The following is a 16,159-nucleotide window of genomic DNA, read 5'->3' on the forward strand; positions in this document are numbered from 1 at the left end:
CAAAGTAGACTCACCGACTCAAAAAGCCTGCCCACCCCTGCTGTAGAGAGAATAGCAATCCACATGATCTCTGCAGTTCAGATGCACTTCCAGCTGGACTGCAAACACTGCTGTAACAAACTTTACAACTTCTTAAAATCAGAAAGCGGGACTTTTTCACGCGCCCGACCGAAAGGGGGGCATGTCATACATGAAATGGGGTGTGGCCTCATGGTAGAACCGCGATCGTGAGTCACGACCACTTTTAGCGTCACTGAGGGGGCATGTACAGCGCTCTCTGAGCGACCGGCATGCTCCCTCTCCCTCTGTAACCTGTGAATAGACGCTGTGCGTATGTGTGACATGAGGCCTGCTGGTGGGACACCGGGAAAGTCCCCAAAAAAATGGGACTGTCCTGCGAAAATCGGGACAGTTGAGAGGCATGCTGTATACAGGAATCTGCAGACTTCACAGACAGAGAAACTCTCAGGTGCATAATCAGCTTGGAAAGAGATTCAATAATTAGTAACACAGACACATGCTGCAGCTTGTATGCAGACCAGATCACTCAGGCAAATCTGGATATCCAGGCCTGCAAGCTGTGGTTTTGAATTGAATGGCCTCTCTTACAAGACAGATGGCACAGGTAAGTCACAAGACAATCTAGCAGAATATGAGAGTAATAGTCAGGATTGTGACAATAGATTTGATAGTCTGAATACTGGAAAGGGAAAGGTTTGAGAGACTGCTTGTGAATAGAGGTATAGAGTTTGAGTATCTGGCTAGTAGCAGCGGTAAGAGTGTCACTTGTTTTGGGGGGGGGGGTGTATGTGCAGGATTGAGTGTGTCAGAGATAAACCTCCTACTATCAATCTCCTTCAATTGTCTGTTCGTTACCCTTTGTTTACCAATCAATTGGGAATCCCAGGAAGCAGACAACACACGTAGTTATGTCCACCAAAATGACACTGGCTCTACTTTATTTAGCATGACATTATATAGAGAAAAAGGTACTTGCATGAACACTTAATACACGTCACATTTCAAAAACAATAATGCATCTCTTCTCATAACTCCTCTCAGGCTGACACCCTCCTACGTGTCCTTCACCAGAAGTCTAAACACACAGAGACTGTCTAATAACATGTTCTCAAGACTTATAGCTACGACCTTGCTTCGCACAGAACGTACTAACAGTGAAATGTCAGCATTATTATGATTTATCCAGCAAAGCATAGTTCTACTTCTCTACATCATGGCTTCTACTTAACAAAATGGCTGACACTCCTTAAGCTAAATACATCTATCTCCCTCAAGTGTATGGTTTGAGGCATTGGCTAATGACAGGGAATGAATGTTTAGTTACAGATGTGACCTCAGACACTATTCACTTTGCACCATATAGCACGAGATGCATGGCCACGAATAGCCATTCTCGGACTTTCATACCTCTGAATTTAGCTTCTTATTCACACTGTAGCTGCATCTAAAGTCGCTTAAAGTGTTCTAGGCATTTTAGATGAGTAGTTTGGTCGCATCAGAATTGGTACAAAGTCACAGATTAAGCACAATGCCGCGTGGCATGGCTACCCCGTATCAGACCTCAGCCTTTTACCTTTTTACCCAGGTTAACGTCTGTATCGCACACTGACACTCCTTGCAACGCCAGCGCATTGTCCAGGGTATTCGTGCATTGTACTTTTGTTGCAGTAACTGTGGGGCAGCTTAGCTGCAACGTCCGTGAGTCCAGGGGTATTTCTCTGGGGCTATTTGAGGATAGGTTTATGTGGACACATACTGTATGTAGTGATTCCACAGAAAAAGTGATAAATAGCGCCTCCTAGTGTAGTATATTTAAATGAACTGCTGTCCCATCACCAGATGATATTTAACACTCTAATGAATAAAGGTGTACCCACTATGGTAAAACCAGTTCAGTTGAACAGGTGAGACCTTCCTCTCATTTAACAAATGGTATTTCACTACCAGGGCCGGTTCTGGGGCTTTGCGTTGCTCGGGCGGCAATGGGGGGCGTGGCTTCGTGACTACTGTAGCACTCTGAAATGTGCCCCCCGCGGGCCGCTGTGAAGCCTTCGTGGAGAGGTCCTTTAATGTGCGGTGCGCGATGACGTCATCGCGCACCGCACAGTAAAGGACCTCTCCACGAAGGGAAACTCTAGTTTCCCTTCACATCGGCCAGCGGCAGCGGGCAGCGGGGGGCACAGCAGCAGCGGATCTTGCCCTGGTGCGGCGCCCTCCGGATGGCGCCGGCGCCCTCCGGAAGGCGGCGCCCCGGCCAAAAGTCCTGCTTGCCCGTGGCAAGATCCGCTACTGTTCACTACAATGCTGTGATACCCTCTGAAAATTTCTTAGGGATTTTCCCCTGGAGGTATTTTCTTGTATTCCAGGTGAATACACTTTCTCTCTTTCTCTATCTATCTATCTATCTATCTATCTATCTATCTATCTATCTATCTATCTATCTATCTTAGAGAGAGAGAGAGAATAGAGTGCAAACACAATAGTGTAACATAATTACACCATTTATACATAAAAAACGATAATGCCTTAAAAATAGATGAATTGCAGTGCATTTAACCTGCATATAAAAATGTGTGTTTAATAAAATACTTGGGGGAAGAGAATATACTGAGGAGAGAGAGAGAGAGAATATTTCGGGGAGAGAGAATATGCTGCGCGGGAGAGAATATAGTGTTAGAAATAAATAATATAGTGGGAAGACAAGTGAAAAAAGGGGAGACGGGGAGAGAGTCTATGTTTGAGATAAAATATAGGGGGTGATGGGAGTGCGAGAATACAGCGGGGGAGAGAGAGAAAATATAGGGGGGAGAGATAATATAGGAGTAGAGAGCATAAAATATATATACTGTAGGTAGAGAGAGACAATACATACAGTAATAGGTAGAGATGGAGTTAAGAGAAAGAATAGGCGGAGAGGGACTGGGTAGGGGTAGAGGGATGGGGGAGAAATAAAAAACGCTAGCAAGTAGCAACTAAGCGCATGTTGGGTCTTAAATGTTAGTTAATATCTGACTGCAGGGTCGTACTGGCCCACAGGGGAAACCACCGGTGGGCCCTACTGCCTGGAGGGGCCCAAACTCTTTCTTTAGGGAAGAGGTTCCAGACTGTGCACTTTAATTATACATTATGCATATGTTCCATTATAATTAGAGATGTGCACCGGAAATTGTTTTCGGGTTTTGGTTTTGGATTCGGTTCCGCGGCTGTGTTTTGGATTCGGACGCATTTTGGCAAAACCTCCCTGAAAAGTTTTTGTCGGATTCGGGTGTGTTTTGGATTCGGGTGTTTTTTTTCAAAACCCCCTCAAAAACAGCTTAAATCATAGAATTTGGGGGTCATTTTGATCCTATAGTATTATTAACCCCAATAACCATAATTTACACTCATTTCCAGTTTATTCTGAACACCTCACACCTCACAATACTATTTTTAGTCCTAAAATTTGCACCGAGGTCGCTGGATGACTAAGCTAAGCGACCCAAGAGGGCGGCACAAAGACCTGGCCCATCTAGGAGTGGCACTGCAGTGTCAGACAGGATGGCACTTAAAAAAATTGGCCCCAAACAGCACATGATGCCAAGAAAAGAGAAAAAGAGGTGCACCAAGGTCGCTGGATGGCTAAGTTAAGCGACACAAACACCTCAATATCACAAGAATTATTTGTTCTAATCAATGGTATTATTGGTCCAAATCACTGGAAGAAAATGACAAAATCACAGGAATTATATGGCAGTAATGTCGGGAATTATATCAAATGGCAGTACCACTGGACATATACGGAAGTGTCAGACAGGATGGCACTTAAAAAAAATAGTCCCCAAACAGCACATGATGCAAAGAAAAGAGAAAAAGAGGTGCACTGTGGTCGCTGGATGGCTAAGCTAAGCGACACAAACACCTCAATATCACAGGAATTATTTGTTCTAATCAATGGTATTATTGGTCCAAATCACTGGAAGAAAATGACAAAATCACAGGAATTATTCGTTCTAATCAATGGTATTATTGGTCCAAATCAATGGAAGAAAATGACAAAATCACAGGAATTATTCGTTCTAATCAATGGTATTATTGGTCCAAATTACTGGAAGAAAATGACAAAATCACTGGAATCATTTGGCAAGATTACTGTAATTAATAATAGGATTTTAATACCTACCGGTAAATCCTTTTCTCTTAGTCCGTAGAGGATGCTGGGGACACTTCAAGAACCATGGGGTATAGACGGGAGCCGCAGGAGACATGGGCACTTTAAGACTTTGAAGGGGTGTGAACTGGCTCCTCCCTCTATGCCCCTCCTCCAGACTCCAGTTATAGGAACTGTGCCCAGGTAGACGGACATTTTGAGGAAAAGGATTTATTGTTAAACTAAGGTGAGATACATACCAGCTCACACCACAAACACGCCGTACAACATGGCAAGTAACAGAACTCCAGTCAACGGCATGAACCATGTCAGCAACAGGCTGACTATAACAGAAACACAACCTGTGTGTAAACATAAGTAATAACTGCAGATAGAGTCCGCACTGGGACGGGCGCCCAGCATCCTCTACGGACTAAGAGAAAAGGATTTACCGGTAGGTTTTAAAATCCTATTTTCTCATACGTCCTAGAGGATGCTGGGGACACTTCAAGAACCATGGGGTTTATACCAAAGCTCTAGAACGGGCGGGAGAGTGCGGATGACTCAGCAGCACCGATTGACCAAACATGAGGTCCTCATCAGCCAGGGTATCAAACTTGCAAAATTTCGCAAAGGTGTTTGAACCTGACCAAGCAGCTGCTCGGCAGAGTTGTAATGCCGAGATCCCCCGGGCAGCCGCCCAGGATGAGCCCACCTTTCTAGTAGAGTGGGCCTTCACTGATTTCAGTAACGGAAATCCAGCCGTAGAATGAGCATGCTGAATCGTATTACAGATCCAGCGAGCAATAGTCTGCTTGGAAGCAGGCGTCCCAATCTTGTTGGCAGCATACAGGACAAACAGAGCTTCCGTTTTCCTAAGTTGAGCCGTTCTGGTGACATAAATCTTTAAGGCCCTAACAACATCGAAAGATTTTGACTCTGCGAAGGCGTCAGTAGCCACCGGTACCACAATAGGCTGGTTCATGTAGAACGATGAAACCACCTTCAGCAGAAATTGTTGACGAGTCCTCAACTCCGCTCTATCTTCATGGAAGATTAAATAAGGACTCTTGTGAGACAAAGCCGCCAACTCAGACACCCGCCTTGTGGATGCCAAGGCCAATAGCATGACCACTTTCTAAGGGAGAAATTTAAACTCTACTTTCTGTAAAGGTTCAAACCAATGTGACTGAAGGAAATGCAACACCACGTTAAGATCCCATGGTGCCACTGGGGGCATTAATGGAGGTTGGATGTGCAAAACTCCTTTCACGAAAGTCTGAACTTCTGGAAGGGAGGCCAATTGTTTTTGAAAGAAAACCAATAAGGCCGAAATTTGTACTTTAATCAAGCCTAACTTTAGGCCCGCATCCACACCTGCTTGCAGGAAATGGAGAAAACGCCCTAGCTGAAATTCTTTCGTAGGAGCCTTCTTGGATTCACACCAAGACACATATTTTCTCCAAATACGGTGATAATGTTTAGACGTTACTCCTTTTCTAGCCTGAAGAAGTGTGGGAATGACTTCACTGGGAATACCCTTTCGGGCTAGGATCCGGCGTTCAACCGCCAAGCCGTCAAACATAGCCGCGGTAAGTCGTGATATACGCATGGCCCCTGCTGCAACAGATCCTCTCGTAGAGGAAGAGGCCAGGGATCTCTTATGAGTAATTCCTGAAGATCTGGATACCAAGCCCTCCTTGGCCAGTCCGAAACAATGAGGATCGCCTGAACCCTTTGTTCTTCTTATGATCTTTAGCACCTTTGGAATGAGTGGAATCGGAGGGAACACGTACACCGACTGAAACACCCATGGTGTCACCAGCGTGTCCACTGCTGTTGCTTGAGGGTCCCTTGACCTGGAACAATATCTCTGAAGTTTCTTGTTGAGGCGAGACACCATCATGTCTATTTGAGGAATTCCCCAAAGACTTGTCACTTCTGTGAATACCTCTTGATGAAGACCCCACTCTCCTGGATGGAGATCGTGTCTGCTGAGGAAGTCTGCTTCCCAGTTGTCCACTCCTGGAATGAAGATTACTGACAGAGCGCTTGTATGTCTTTCCGCGCAGCGGAGAACTTTTGTGGCCTCTGCCATTGCCGCCCTGCTCTTTGTTCCGCCCTGGCGGTTTATGTACGCTATTGCTGTTATGTTGTCCGACTGTATTAGGACGGGCAGGTTGCGAAGAAGACGTTCCGCTTGAAGAAGGCCGTTGTAAATGGCTCCTAACTCTAGAACGTTTATGTGTAAACAAACTTCCTTGACCATTTTCCCTGGAAGGTTTCCCCCTGTGTGACTGCTCCCCAGCCTCGGAGACTCGCATCCGTGGTTACTAGGATCCAGTCCTGGATTCCGAACCTGCGTCCCTCTAGGAGGTGAGAGCTGTGCAGCCACCACAGGAGTAAGATTCTGGTCTTGGCGGACAGGATTATTTTCCGGTGCATGTGCAGATGGGATCTGGACCACTTGTCCAATAGGTCCCACTGAAACACTCTGGCATGGAATCTGCCAAATTGAATGGCCTTGTATGCCGCCACCATCTTCCCCAGCAATCGAGTGCATTGATGGATTGATACTCTCGCTGGTTTCAGAATTTGTCTGACCAAACTCTGAATTTCCAGAGCCTTCTCTTCTGGAAGAAAAGCTCTCTGTAATTCCGTGTCCAGAATCATTCCCAAAAACGACAGCCGTTTCGTCTAATTCAACTGTGACTTTGGCAAGTTTAGGAGCCAACCATGTTGCTGCAGAACTGTCAGGGAGAGCGCAATGTCCTGCTCCAGCTTGTCTTTGTTTCTCGCCTTTATCAGTAGATCGTCCAAGTAAGGGATAATTGTGACTCCTTGTTTGCGAAGGAGAACCATCATTTCCGCCATTACCTTGGTAAAAATCCTCGGAGCCGTGGACAGACCAAACGGCAACGTCTGAAATTATTAATGACAATCCTGAATTGCAAACCTCAGCCTGATGCGGAGGATATATGGGGACGTATAAGTAGGCATCCTTTATGTCGACCGACACCATGAAATCCCCTTCCTCCAGACTGGAGATCACTGCTCGGAGAGACTCCTTCTTGAATTTATATTTTCTTAGGTAAAGATTGAGGGACTTTAGGTTCAGAATTGGTCTGACCGAGCCGTCCGGTTTCGGGACCACAAACAGGCTTGAATAAAAGCCTTCTCCCTTTTGTGACGGGGGAACCCTGATAATTACTTGATTTAGACACAACTTTTGTATTGCATCGCATACAAACTTCCTGTCCGGAAGAGAAGGTGGTAAGGCCGATTTGAAAAAATCGGTGAGGGGGAACGTCTTGAAACTCCAGTTTGTACCCCTGGGACACTATTTCTAAAACCCATGGGTCCAGGGCCGAACGAGCCCAGAATTGACTGAAGAGCTTGAGACGTGCCCCCACCGGTGCGGACTCCCGCAGCGGAGCCCCAGTGTCATGCGGTGGATTTGTCAGAAGCCGGGGAGGACTTCTGATCCTGGGAATCTGCCACGGCCGGAGATCTTTTACCTTTTCCTCTTCCCCTATTAGCAAGGAAGGAATAACCTCGGCCTTTTTTGTATTTATTTGGCCGAAAGGACTGCATCTGAAAGTGGTGAGCTTTCTTTTGTTGTGGAGGAACATAAGGCAAAAATTACGACTTACCCGCGGTAGCCGTAGATACCAAATCAGTGAGACCCTCACCATACAAGACACTACCTTTATATGGGAGAGACTCCATAGCTTTCTTAGAGTCAGCATCAGCATTCCATTGATGAATCCACAATGCCCTCCTAGCTGAAATCGCCATGGCATTGGCTTTTGATCCCAAAATGCCAATATATCTCGCCGCCTCCTTTAGGTAGGCGGCAGCGTCCCTGATATAACCCAGAGTTAACAGGATGCTATCCCTATCTAGGGTATTTATATCAGATGACAAGTTCTCTGCCCACTTTTCGATAGCACTACTCACCCACGTAGATGCGATGGTTGGTCTGAGAAGTGTACCTGTGGTGACGTAAATAGATTTTAACGTATTTTCCTGTCTACGATCCGCAGGATCCTTAAGGGCTGCCGTGTCAGGAGACGGTAAAGCTACCTTTTTAGACAACCGTGATAGAGCCTTGTCCACTTTTCTTTTATTGCCACAATCATGTACTGAATGTTCTTTGCCAATTTTGGGTCTAATCTGGCATCACTATAGTCGACACTGGAGTCAGTGTCCGTGTCGGTATCTGTGTCTGCCAACTGAGCAAACGAACGTTTTTGTGACCCCAAAGGGGTCTGAACCTGTGATAACACATCCTCCACAGATTTCTTCCATGCCTGGTTCTGAGAATCAGATCTATCCAATCTCTTATTAATAAGAGCCACATTAGCATTCAAGGCATTCAACACATTTACCCAATCAGGAGTCGGCGGTGCTGACAGGGTCACTCCCACAGCCGTTTCTGCCCCTAACAGTCTCCTCCTAGGAAGAGCACTCCGCCTCAGACATGCCGACACACTGGGCCAAAAGGAGACAGACCCACAGTAAAGCCTGTCAGAGAAACATAGAGGGAGTTTGCCAGCTCACAACCCAACGCTCAATCCCGGTTCTGAAACGTTAATATAAAGCCACTGCGCTTTTATAATACTTATATTTGCACCAAATTAACTGTGCCCCCCCCCCGTTTTGCACCCTGTTACTTGTACAGCAGTGTTGAGGAAGGACCAGCATCTCTGCAGCTCCGAGAAGGGAAAATGGCGCTGATGAGAGCTGTGAGGGCTAAGCCCCGCCCCCTTAATGGCGCGCTTCAGCCCCGCTATTTTTTAATATAATCACACTGGCGGGGTTAGGATTTTGTGCCTAGGCACTTAATTTCCACTTTGCCAGCCTTAATGAGGAGTTTTATGCTGCCCAGGGCGCCCCCCACTGCGCCCTGCACCCTGTAGTGCCACTGTGTGTGTGGGAGCATGACGCGCAGCGCGATCGCTGTGCGGTACCTCAGAAGCCGTCACTGAAGTCTTCTTTTCTTCTTCTACTCACCTGTCTTCTGGCTCTGCAAGGGGGGTGACGGCGGGCTCTGGGAGTGAACCCCTAGGCGTACCTAGTGTTCCAAACCCTCAGGAGCTAATGGTGTCCTGTAGCCAAGAAGCAGAGCCTTTAAACTCACTGGAAGTAGGTCTGACTTCTCTCCCACGATGCAGGGAGACTATTGCCAGTAGTCCTCCCTGAATATAAAAAACCTAACATAAAGTCTTTTCAGAGAAACTCAGTAGAGCTCCTGCAAGTGCATCCAGTCTGCCTGGGCACAATCTAAAACTGGAGTCTGGAGGAGGGGCATAGAGGGAGGAGCCAGTTCACACCCCTTCAAAGTCTTAAAGTGCCCATGTCTCCTGCGGATCCCGTCTATACCCCATGGTTCTTGAAGTGTCCCCAGCATCCTCTAGGACGTATGAGAAAATTAATTATAAATCACTGATATTAATTGGTAAAATATCGCTATCACCTGCCTAGTGAAGTGCAATCTAGATGGGATTTTGTACCGGGGACACAATAACTTCGTCAATTGTCTAAATCCCAATGCACTAATGGCGGAAAATGGGCGCACGTCTAACAGCGCACTGATTATACTGAGAACTGATTATACTGAGCAATCACTGATTATACTGAGCACTGATTTTACTGAGCACTGATGAGACTACGGAGAACTGACACTGAGCAGCGAGAACAGCACTGGACTATTGTACTGTAGTATACTGGTCACCACAATGCTGCACTGTACTACTATATACTGCTCACAACAATGCAGCACAGATATGGATACTTGAAGTGACACGGAGCTGCAAGATACAGCAATGGCCTACTGTACTGTACAACTATATACTGTTGGTCACCAAAATGCTGCACTGTACTACTGTATATACTACTCACAAAAATGCAGCACAGATATGGAATGGATACTTGCAGTGACAGAGCTGTAAGATACAGCAATGGTCTACTGTACTGTACAACTATATACTGTTGGTCACCAAAATGCTGCACTGTACTACTATATATACTGCTCACAAAAATGCAGCACAGATATGGAATGGATACTTGCAGTGACACAGAGCTGCAAGATACAGCAATGGCCCACTGTACTGTACAACTATATACTGTTGGTCACCAAAATGCAGCACACTGAGCACAGATATTTGCAGCACACTGAGCACAGATATTTGCAGCACACTGAGCACAGATATTTGCAGCACACTGAGCACAGATATGGAGCTTTTCAGGCAGTGAACGTAGATATTTGCAGCACACTGAGCACAGATATTTGCAGCACACTGAGCACAGATATTTGCAGCACACTGAGCACAGATATGGAGCTTTTCAGGCAGAGAACGTAGCCACGTCCTCTCCGTTCAATCTCCAATGGACGAGTGAAAATGGCGGCGATGCGCGGCTCTTTATATAGAATACGAATCTCGCGAGAATCCGACAGCGGGATGATGACGTTCGGCCGCGTTCGGGTAAACCGAGCAAGGCGGGAAGATCCGAGGCTGCCTCGGAACCGTGTAAAATAGGTGAAGTTCGGGGGGGGTTCAGATCTTGACGAACCGAACCCGCTCATCTCTAATTATAATGCACAGGACTATGGTGTATTTTCTATCATGCATTGCTGTTATTAATCTGCTATATTATCATGCATGCACTGGCAATATTGACTGTATATATATCAAGGGCTCCAGCCCATGCAGTCTCTAATGGTTAGGTAAACCAATGTAGCGGTTGGCCACACCCCTATGCATGGGCCCCTACCACTACATACCCCCGGTTGTCCCTTTATGCCCCAGTCCGACACTGTCTGTCTATGTTGCATTTCATTGTCCCACATCTCTAATGCAGGCTTCCACCATAGAGCTGTTTTCTGACAGTTACAGGCTCACGTTATGAAACTCCTGCAGGTGACACTGTTGGGGGTCACTTATAAAATGTGATGAAATAGAAATGGTTCTGTAATGTTTATTCTCTGACTAATGTGCACTATTTGTCCCATTGTGTTACTCTCCAGAATCCTCCATACACTTCATTTTTGTGCATATTGGCATGAACTAAATAAATAATATGTTCTTATATTTCAAAGAAAAATGTTGGGGTTTTGTTGTTTTCTGCATTTCGCCTTAGCGGCCGGTTTCCTGTTCTGTTGCCTGCTGATTCTTACACAGTGTACACTGATTAATCATGGCTTTCTTAAATCAGCGTCTACGGGTTTTTAAACTCTTTCAATATAGTGATCAGTAGAATATTACGATGAATAACACATTTAATGATAGAAATAAACCTTTGTTAAAAGTCATAAAACATCTTGCTTAAAAATTAAAGAAAACTACTAAACTGTGGGAAAGCACATTTTTAAGTGGATTTGTCTTTACAAAGTCGGCTTCATAACCAATTATTTTAAATAATGTAAGGTTGTGAAAAACAGAAATGTCATTCATTACGTGCAGGGCCGGCTGGCAGCTGTATCAACCCACATTTTAGGACACGACTGACTTCCTGCCAGATTTCTGATCAAAAACCTTTGATTTTTCGGGAATGAGACGGGAATCCTGCTGTTCCTTCAGTTCTAGACTTTATCCGAGGCGGCCTGAACTCTGCTGAACCTGCAGCATCTGTGTGTAGTATAAATTGCATATAAGAAACTTACGTATGAATGCTGTAATATTGGTTAGCTATATCCAGGCTCGGACTGGCCCACAGGGGTGCAGGGGAAACCACCGGTAGGCCCCACTGCCTGGGGGGCCCTCCTCCTCTATGGATCAGGTTCTAGACTGTGCACTTGAGTTATATATTATCCAGAGGCGGATTGGCCATAGGGCTTACAGGGAAGATTCCCGGTGGGCCGGTGCACCCGCGGGGGCCTGTTTTGTTTGAGGACATGTGGTCCTATTTATAGACATAATGAATAAGATGCAAAATAATTTGCTTACATCATGAAAATTTCTTTGCCACTTAGCCTGTGATTGCAGATGATCTAGTGTATGCTCTGTCTGCCTGCTTGGCTGACATATAAGATTGAGTGAATAGTGATTGGGATACGGTTGGTGTAATAAGCAAGAAAATATATCTTTCTAAAGAATGATATAGTTTCCTAAATCCTAAAGGTGTATCATATAATGTGCTCATAATATTTAATTATATTTCCTTTTAACTTCCCCCTTGATGCTGGACATGCCCACTATCTGGAAAGTCTTGGGGGGAGGGTGCTGCTGCCATGGCCCATGGCTAGACCTTACACCTCTGGTGCTGCCCATGTGGGGCCACTAGTACAAATTTTTCCAGGGCCGCTTTTTGTTCCCAATCCGACCCTGTATGTTACCTTATACTGCACAGGATTATGGTGTATTCTCTACAGTACATTGCTGTCATTAATCTGGCACATTATCATGCATGCACTAGCATTAATTACTAAATAAATTATCAAGGAGTCCAGACCAGGTAATCTATAATGGTTAGCCAAACCTCTGTGGTGGCTGGCCACACATCCTTTGGAGGCTGGCCACACCTCTAATCATGGGCCCCTACCACTGCATACCCCCGGTGGGCCCTTCATGCTCCAGTCCGACACTGGCTATATCAGGGTGGTGCAAACTGTTTCCAAAGCCCGGGGGCACAAGACTGAGGTGGGTGATGCCCTAGTGCGCTGAAGTGCCCTGGAACGCCACTGAGATGTATCATTATGGCATAATGGCATTAGTATATATATTCTCTAAATATACTATAAGAGTAAATTATAAGGAAAATGACAGAATATCTCCATGTGTCTGCATAGCCACCTCCCAGTCACCACCCAAGAACACCTATTATATGCCAGAGTCCATGCGGCTCAATCGGTCCTGTGCACTGACACCGTGGTGTGCTTGCTTGGGATATGTACGCTTGAATCCATAAGAATTCCATGGATTTGGGTAGCATGGTGGTGTAGTAGATAGCATTGCCTCCTCACAGCACTGAGGCCATAAGTTTAAATCCTGACTAAGGCTTGATCTGTGTGGAGTTTGTATGTGTTCCATCTGTTTGCCTGGGTTTCCTCCAGGTACTGTGGTTTCGTCCCACACTCCACAAAATCATTTTAGTAGGTTAATTGGCTACTGACACAAAAAATAACTTTTGTGTATACGAGTGTCCATGTGATAGGGGATATGACTGTAACCTTCACAAGAGCTGAATGTGAATGCCTATAGTATTTGGTGTTCTGTTCACTTGTTTTCAAACAGAGATTACAGCTAATTACAAAAACACCAAGCTACTGCCACTCTTATTAACGCTGGAGAATAGAGCGCTAACAATATTTTAGATGGCTATACTCTTTCATGGGCTGGTGAACTAATGCAGCTATAGGCTCTTGGCCTGTGAGCTTACATTAGTCAAAGGAAAACTTCCATATCGATAAATGTACTGACTTGCTCTGCCGTAACTACGGTGTTACTTTCTTAATGGTCAGCATTGAACTAACCAAACATTTCACTATGGAATTTATATTCAATCAGCAGGGGAGGAGCAAGTAACAAACATAGAGGGTAATTCAGACTGGACCGCGGCAGCAATCGCAGACAGAATTACTTTGTGGAGTGCGCCCTGCGCATGTGCAACCGGGAACCCAGTGAGATGCTATCAGTATCACACTGGTGCGATCGCCTCTACCTGATTGACAGGCAGAGGCGGTCACGGGGCGGGAGGGGGTGTGCCAACGGCATTAGAATGCCGTTGACCAGGCACGGTCCGGACAACAGAGGCGTGTCTGGACCATTGGGGGGGGGGGGGGCGCGACGGCTGCGTGTGTCCCGGGACACGGCCAGTAGCTCCCTGCCAGAGCTACTCGTCGGGTACAAAAGCATCGTCGCCGTGCAATGCTTTTGTATCTGTGCATGGGGCGGACTAGCACTGTGCTGGGCGTCCCCCGGTAGATGTGCTGTATTAAGCATATCTACAAACAGGTCTGAATTACCCCCATAGAGGTACTGTAGAACAACAACATAATTCTCCAAATAAAATCCAAATACTGTAATCAACTACGCAACGGAATGAAAGAATAGACACCGTGGCAGCACGGACAGTGTGATGGTTAGCATTACTACCTCCCTGCACTTAGGCGATGTGCTCAATTCCCACCACGGCTGTAACTGTGTGGAGTTTGTATGTTCTCTCTGTGCTTGTGTGCATTTCCTCCGGCTAAGCCGGTTTCCTCCCACAATCCAAAAATATACTGGTGGATTAATTGGCTCACAACAAAAAAATAACCCTTATTTATAGGTGTATGTACATGTTGGGTATGGGTGACCGGCGGCTTGGATCCCGGCGGTCAGCATACAGATGCCGGGATCCCAGCCGCCAGAATGCCGGCAGGGGGGCAAGCGCAACAAAGCCCCTTGCAGGCTCGGTGGCTCGCCACATGTTCTATTCCCACTCCATGAGTGGGAATAGTCCTCAGCCCCCTGCCAGCATTCTGGCAGCCGCAATCCCAGCGTCGGTATGGTGACCACCAGGATCCTGACTACATCCCGTATGTAAATGTGATGATGCTGAATATAGATTGTAAGCTCCACTGGGGCAGGAGAATGGCCTTGTATTCTCTGTAAATGTGCTGCGGAATATCTGTGTGCTAAATAAATAACTGGTAATAAGATAAATAACAATTCTTATAAAGTTGGTGATACTATAATACAATATCTAAAATTGCATTAAAGTATTCAGGTGGTAGGCTGAAATGTTTAACATTTTTATGCTCTTTTTTTTATTTATTCCTACCATGTGGCTTGGGAAAGGGTAAAACTTGATAAATGGCCCATTGCTCCATGTAAGATGTAATATTGTAAATCTTGAACCTGCCAACAACCAATGAATTTGCTCCATTTAAATAGGCACAGAACATTTAATACTATATGCATGATAGATCTCACACCCCTGCAACAGAGAATCAGGTCATATATAAGACAAGATATTTTCTTTACACATCGTGCAGACGTTATACCGGCGTTGCGGTCATGTAAAGCCCGGGAGGATTGCCTTACAAAAATAATATGTTTGTAATGAAGACTAGAAAGATATTCCCTACTTGCCGCACAATCTTCACATTGTAAACCGGTAAAAGGACAAATGTAAAATATAGGTGGATATAGAGGTTCTTAACCTTTTTCGGTCAGGGGCCAGAATAAATATGGGAGACAGGTTTGCAACTCGTGGTGCTATTTGCAATGCGTAGTGCACTTCCATTCTCATGATTTTTACTGTGAGTTATTATTATTAAAATATAAGAAATATTAGGGAATGATGCACTTGCTATAATTATGGTTACATTAGTGCAGCTGAATAAGCACCTACAGATACATAATTGTGTAGGAGACAATTTGCATTTATTAAAGAGGATCGTGGCCGCCTACACTAAGTGTCATGGAAACTCAAGGGAAAAAAGTGGTGCACAGGTGAGATTTTCTGCCTGTAGAAGGTCTTATTGTGTCACCAGCCTTCATGTTTCAGTTCTATACACTATAAACTATACACAGGCGGACCTGTAGTTTTATTTGAATATTGGGATGAATGCTGCAATGATATTGGGGGTCATTCCAAGTTGATCGCTCGCTAGCAGTTTTTAGCAGCCGTGCAAACGCATTGTCACCGCCCACTGGGGAGTGTATTTTCGCTTTGCAGAAGTGCGAACGCTTCTGCAGTAGAGCGCCTGCAAAATCTTTTTGTGCAAAACAAGACCAGCCCTGTAGTTACTCTTCGTGTGTATTGATTCTAACGACGGAGGGACGGCTTTTGACGTCGCACACCCGCCCAGCGAACGCCCAGCCACGCCTGCGTTTTTTCAGCCACGCCTGCGTTTTACCAAGCACTCCCTGAAAACGGTCAGTTAACACCCACTTCATGTCAATCTTCCTGCATTCAGCCGTGCGACTGGAATGTTCGTTAGACTCTGTGCAAACCCACAATGTTCATTGTACCTGTACGACGCGCCTGCGCATTGCGGTGCATACTCATGCGCAGAAATGC

At 45.7% G+C, this 16,159-nt stretch overlaps 1 protein-coding gene across 5 annotated transcripts in view; it reads left to right on the forward strand.

Moving 5' to 3' along the window:
• CRTAC1 (cartilage acidic protein 1) overlaps positions 1-16,159 on the forward strand; it is a 1,057,458-nt gene that overhangs the window by 428,894 nt on the left and 612,405 nt on the right. The window contains exon 1 of one of the 5 annotated variants that reach the window (XM_063962307.1): positions 543-625. The exons of the other annotated variants lie outside the window; for them this stretch is intronic. The gene's annotated coding sequence lies outside the window, so the exon portion shown is untranslated. Of the gene's footprint in view, positions 1-542; positions 626-16,159 lie in introns of those variants that run through there. 5 annotated transcript variants of the gene reach the window in all.

This window comes from Pseudophryne corroboree, chromosome 3 (assembly GCF_028390025.1).
Source record: "Pseudophryne corroboree isolate aPseCor3 chromosome 3, aPseCor3.hap2, whole genome shotgun sequence".
NCBI classification, from domain to species: Eukaryota; Metazoa; Chordata; class Amphibia; order Anura; family Myobatrachidae; genus Pseudophryne; species Pseudophryne corroboree.